Genomic DNA, 6305 nt, shown 5'->3' on the forward strand with positions numbered 1-6305 from the left:
AGAGGCGGGGTGTTGGAGGTGACATGGAGGGAGGTGGCTCCTTAGGTTTCTTACTCCAGACACGGCATGAGTGAATGGAGGTGATGACAACAGAGCTCCAGCTGTGGAGGGAAGACTGGGAGCCCAAACTTTGAGAAATTACATTTGAAATGCTTTTTGAGATGTGCAATTGTGTGTGATGGGGAAAACCATCCATTTACCATCTCCGTAGTTTTGTCTTTTCCAGAATGACGTATCAATGGAGTCGGAGTACGAGCCTTTTCAAACTTCTTTCATTTAGCAATACATATTTAAAAATCCACTCATATTTTTTTGTGGCTTGATGGCCCATGTATTTTTAATCACTGCATAATATCTCATTATCTGGATATATCCCAGTCTGTTTCTCCGCTCGTCTATTGAAGGACATGTTGGTTGCTTAAGTTTGGGGCAATTGTGAACACAGTTGCTATAAATATTTGTATGAATTTGTGTGTGTGTGTGTGTGTCGTTATAGTAGTAAATCGCTAGGAGTGTGCCTATTGGATCAGACAGTAAGACTATATTTAGCTTTGTGAAAAACTGCCAAGCTGCCTTCTAAAGAAATGGTACCATTTTGCATTCCCACCAGCAATGAGAGAGGATTCCCGTTACTCTGTATCCTTGCCAGCAATTGGCATTATTAATTTTTTAAAAAAATTTAACTTTTCTAATAGGTATGTAGTATTATCTCCTTGTTGTTTTAACTTGCAATTCCCCAATGACAAATGATGTTGAGCATCTTTTCATATGCCCGCTGGACATCTGTATGTCTTCTTTGGTGGCCTATCTGTTCAGATCTTTTCACTCATTTTTTTTTAAACTGGGCCGATCGTTTTTTTATTGTTGAGGTTTCAGAGCTCCTTGTATATTTTGGATATAAATCCTTTACCAGCTATGGGTTTTGCAAATATTTTCTTCCAATGTCTGCCTTATATTTTCATTTTTTAAAAAAAACAGTGTCTTCCTCACAGCAAAATTTTTCAGGTTTAGTACACTTCAACTAGTCAGTTGTTTTCCCTGTAAGGCGCTTTTGGAGTTGTATTTATAAACTTGCAGCCAAACCCAAGATTACTTAGCTTTTCTCCTGTGTTTTCTTCTAGAAATTTTATAGTTTTGCATTTTACAGGTAGGTTTATGACCAAGTTTGAGTCAATTTTGTGAAAGATATAAAGTCTGTGTCTGGTTTTTTTTTGTTGTTTTGTTTTGTTTTTGTTTTTGTTTTGTACGTATGGATGTCTAATTGTTCCAACACCATTTGTTGAAAAGACTATACTTTATCCATTGGTTTCTTTTGCTCCGTTCTAAACATCAACTATATTTATGTGGGTCTATTTCTGGGCTTTCTGTTCTATTCCACTGATCTATGTGTCTAACTTTCACTGTCTTAGTTACTGTAACTTTATTGTTAGTCTTGAAATCAGATAGCACAAGTCTTCTAAATTTGTTCTTTGTGGCAATTAAGTACTGTGACAATTCTTTATTATAAAGGTGAACCCTGATCCTCACCATAGGCTTATCGGTAGGATTTCTGGTAGCACGCACAGGCACCAGGACTGTCAAACTTTTTGGATTCGCAGCACGGTGAAACAGCTACCAACAGGGTCTGGTTGTACTGAATGCAGAGGTCTTTGATCTCCTTCTCCACAGCCTCATCCATCTATTTCTGATAATAGCCACCAGGGCTTTGGAGATGGAGTGGCCAATTTCGATTGTGTAAATCTGAGCCACGTGACCACCACCCTTCCCTTGGACTCGGATGTCCACAGCAAATCGCTCCTTGCCCAGACACAAAGCAGGTTCAAGGAGCTGGTACTGCAGTGTGCCTGATATGATCATCTCCAGGGGCTGCCCATTCATCTTGATGAGGCCACTGCCCTGTTTGCAGTGCGCCACGGCTGCGATCGTCTTCTTGCATTAGAGGACCTGCACGGACTGTTGCACGGCATGACTGCTAAGTAGATTGGAGCTCCTCATGGGGCTAAGCCACAGCCAGGAAAAGCTGCTCTTCTTTTTCACTATTTTGTCAACTGTTCTAGGTTCTTTGCTCTTCCATGTGAATTTCAGAATCAGTTTGCCATATCTGTGGAATACCTTACTGGAATTTTCATTGGTATTGCACTGAGTCTGTATATCAGGTCAGGAAAAATCGACATCTTAGCAGTATCCGGTCTTTTAATCCATGAATGTGGACTAGCTCCTTCACTTAGGTTTAAAATTTTTTTTCATGTTTTAAACTTTTCTGTACACATATTTTGTTAGATTTATACTTAAGTACTTCATTTTTTTTTTTTTTTTGGGTTTTTTTTATTTTTTTTTTTTTTTTTTCCTTCTTCAAATTCTGATTATTCCTTGATGGTATATGGGAAAGCAATAAACTTTTGTATATTGATCTTGTATCTTATGGTCCTGCTATATTAATTAGTTCTGATAGGGTTTTGCAGAAATTTGGGGGGGTTCTGTAGAAAATTATGCCATCTGTGAATAATATATTTTTATTTCTTTTTCTTGTCTCATTGCACTAGCTACAACTTCCAGTATGATGTTGAATAGGATTTTTTTTCCCTTGATTTTGATCTTAGTCTCACCAGTAAGTATAGTTTAGCTGTAGGGTTTTTGATAGATGTTCTTTATTGAATTGAGGAAGTTTCCTCTATTCCAAATTTGTTAAGAGTTTTTCTTTTCCCTTCCTCCCTATCTCTCTCTATTTCTCCCTTCCTTCCTTCCCTCCTTCCCTCCCTTCCCTTTCCTTCCTTCCTCCCTTCCTCCCTTTCCTTCCTTCCTCCCTTCCTCCCTTCTTTCTTTCTTTCTTTCTTTCTTTCTTTCTTTCTTTCTTTCTTTCTTTCTTTTTCTTTCTTTTCCTCCTTCTTCTGTGAGAATGAATAGGCATTAGGTTTTGTCTTTTGCTTTTTCTGTAACAATCGATATGATCATATGATTTTTCTTCTTGACTCTTTCGATATAGTGGATTACACTGACTGATTTTCAAATGTTGATCTAACTTAGCAACCTGGAATAAAGCCTACATGATTGTCCTTTATAATTCTTACTATACATTTTTATATTTTCTTGGTAATATTTTCTTGGTAATTTTTGCATCTATATTAAAAGACATTTTGGTCTGTAGTTTTCTTTTGTTATAGTGTCTTTATCTGCTTTAGGTATTAGGATAATATTGGCCTGATAGGATGAGTTAAGACATGTTCCCTCTGCTTCTATTTTTTGGAAGAGATTGTGATGTAAACATTTGGTAGAATTCACCAGTAAAACCATTTGGGCTTGGTGTTTTCTTTTTTGGGGGGGAGATTTAAAAATAATTATTGATTAACTTTCTTTAATAGATACATGGCTATTCAAATTATTTGTCTTTCTGTGAATTTGTAGTTTGCATCTTTCAAGGAATCTGTCCATTTCACATAAGTCATCAAATTTGTGTACCCAGAGTCATTCCCTTAGTATCTCTTTAGTGTCAGTGGGACCAACAGTGATGATCATTCTGATATTGACAATTTGTATATTCTTACATTTCTTTTCTTGTTTAGCCTGACTAGAGAGGAGGAAAAAACTCTCCTTAAATGATAAAACTGCAAACTGCTAGACCAGGTTTTACTAGTCTTCTGTAGTTGTTTTTTTTTTTTTTTTTTTATTCTTTGGCACACAAAATATTTCAGGAACATAATAATTGTATAATAATGATGGATTATCATATTTCAAAATAACAAAAAGTTTTGAATACTACAATCTCTTGATATTAAGAAGTTTAGAATTTTAAATTTTCAGCAGTTAACTGAGAATCTACTATGTGCCAAGAACTGTGCTGAGCCCTCAGGTATAATGGTAAACAAAGAGGATATGGTCCCTGTCTTCATGGGGATTGGACTAACATGAATCAAATGATGTCTTAAAGAAATGTAAAGTTGCTACTGTGGTAAGTTATATCAAGAAAGGTATAATAAGGTCAATGATATTAATTCGTAGAGGGATCTGGTCTGGCTCAGGAGGCTTTCCTATGGAAGAGGCAATTGAACTGAGGTCTAAAGATTGAGCAGAACTAGGCAGGGAGGGAAATGTGTTCCTGGAAGGGATACTAGCACAGGCAGGAGCATTGAGGTGGGAAGACCTTGCTGCTTTGAAGTCCCAAAAGAAGGCCAGCCTGTTTGGGGTGGAAATAAGGCATGGGAGAGCAGAGGGAGTTGAAGGAAGAGAGGGGCAGGGCCTGGCCATGCTAGAGTTCTGCCTCCATGCTAAGACTGGGGCAAATCACTGAGGCTGTTCTCGCTTCTTTCCCTTTTCTCAGAACAAATGAGAGCTGGCAGAGAAAGAGAAGGGAGAGAACTGTGTTTGTTACTTATCGTTTTCCTCATTTAGCCATTTCTATGGGTTACAGAGTTAGGAGTAAGTTATTTATTTTTTTTTAAGATTTATTTATTTGCGAGAGAGAGAGAGCGAGAGAGAGCGAGCATGCATGGGAGGGGCAGAGGGAGAAAGAGATAGAATTCCAAGCAGACTCCCTGCTGAGTGTGGAGCCCGAGATTTGGGGCTCATTCTCACGACCCTGAGATCGTGACCTGAGCTGAAACCAAGAGTCAGATGCTTAACCAACTAAGTTATTTCTTAAGTAAACAGTTTTACCGAGGTATGATTCACAACAAAATTCAACAATTTTAAGAGTACAATTTACTGATTTTTTATAAACTCACAGAGTCGAGTAGTCATCACTACAATCCTGTTTTAGAACATGTTTATTGCCCCAAAGCTCCCTTCTATTTGTTTGCAATTAAGCTCTGCTTCCACCCTCCCCTCCTCCTGCAACACACTTATACAGTGTCCTCAGCAATCATTGGTCTGATTTCTGTTTCTATCAATTTGCCCTTTGTGGCTGTTTCAAATAAAGAGAGCCCTATGGCATGTAGTCTTCTGCATTTGGCTTCTTAGCATAATAGATTTGAGGTTCATCCAAGGGTAGTGTGTATCAGTGGGTCTTCCTTTTCATGGCTGAGTAGTATTCTGTTGGACGGATAACCATGCTTGTGTATCCATTCACCGGTGGATGGATGTTTGGGTGGTTTTCACATTTTGGCTATTGTGAATAATGCTGCTATAAATGTTTGTGCATGAATCATTTGGTAGACATATGTTTTTTATTTCTCTTCAGGGGATTCCTGGGAATATGGACAGGCTGAGTCTTATGGTAAGTTTCTATTTAGTTTTTTAAGAAACTGCCAGGCTGTTTTGACAAAGTGGTTGTACCTACATGTATGTGTGTGTGTGTGTGTGTGTGTGTGTGTATGCATATATATATATATGAGATTTCCTGTTTCTCTGCATCCTTATGAAATTGTGTTTTAAAAAAAATTATAGACATTCAAGTGGGTGTGTATTGGGATCTCATTGCTGGTTTTTGTTTGCATTTAACCTAATAACTAATGTCATTAGTTGAACATTTGAGCATGTTATTATTACCTAATTAGCCATTCATATATTTTCTTTACTGAAATGTCTACCCAAGTCATGGACCATTTTTTAATTGGGTTGTTTGTCTTCTTCTTATTAAATTATAAGTGTTATTGACATATTCTGGGTTTAAGACCTTTACAGCATGCAGTTTACAAATGTTTCGTCCCAGTCTATGGATTGTCTTTACATTTTCTTAATGGTGTCCTTTGAGACAAATGTTTTGAATTTTGATAAGGTAAAGTTGCTGATTCTTAATTTCTTTTTATTTTTATGGATCATGTTTTTAGTGTTTATTTTTTTAAATTAAATTTTAGAGCAAGAAAGAGCATGAGCTGGGGGAGGAGAAGAAGGGGTGGGAGAAGGATGGGGAAAGAATCTCAAGTGACTCCACACTGAGTGCAGAGCCTGACGCAGGGCTCTATCCCACAGCCCTGAGAGCATGACCTAATCTGAAGCCAAGAATTGGACACTTAACCAACTGAGCCACCTAGGTGCCCCCTTTTGGTGGCATTTCCAAGAACCCTGCCTAATATAAGGTCATGAAGATTTATTCCTTTATTTTCTTCTGGAAGTTTTATAGTTTCTGTTTTTATGTTTAAGACTTTGATTCATTTTGAGTTAATTTTTGTGCATGGCATGAAGTGTGTATTTGAGTTCAGATGAATAGCACTGTTTGTTGACAAGATTATTCTTTCCTCATTGAACCGCCTTGGTACCTTTGTTGAAAATCAATTCCCCATAAATTGAAGGGCTTGTTTTAGGACTCTCAGTTTCCTTCGTTGACCCAGATGCCCGTCTTTGCCCCAATACCATGCTACCTTGGTTACCAT

At 37.6% G+C, this 6305-nt stretch overlaps 1 pseudogene; it reads right to left on the reverse strand.

Moving 5' to 3' along the window:
* Positions 1-1534: 1534 nt before the first annotated feature.
* Positions 1535-1995, reverse strand: LOC116871354 (annotated as a pseudogene).
* Positions 1996-6305: the final 4310 nt, after the last annotated feature.

Source organism: Lontra canadensis, unplaced genomic scaffold, assembly GCF_010015895.1.
Source record: "Lontra canadensis isolate GAN:19392208 unplaced genomic scaffold, GSC_riverotter_1.0 scaffold25, whole genome shotgun sequence".
Lineage (NCBI taxonomy): Eukaryota > Metazoa > Chordata > Mammalia > Carnivora > Mustelidae > Lontra > Lontra canadensis.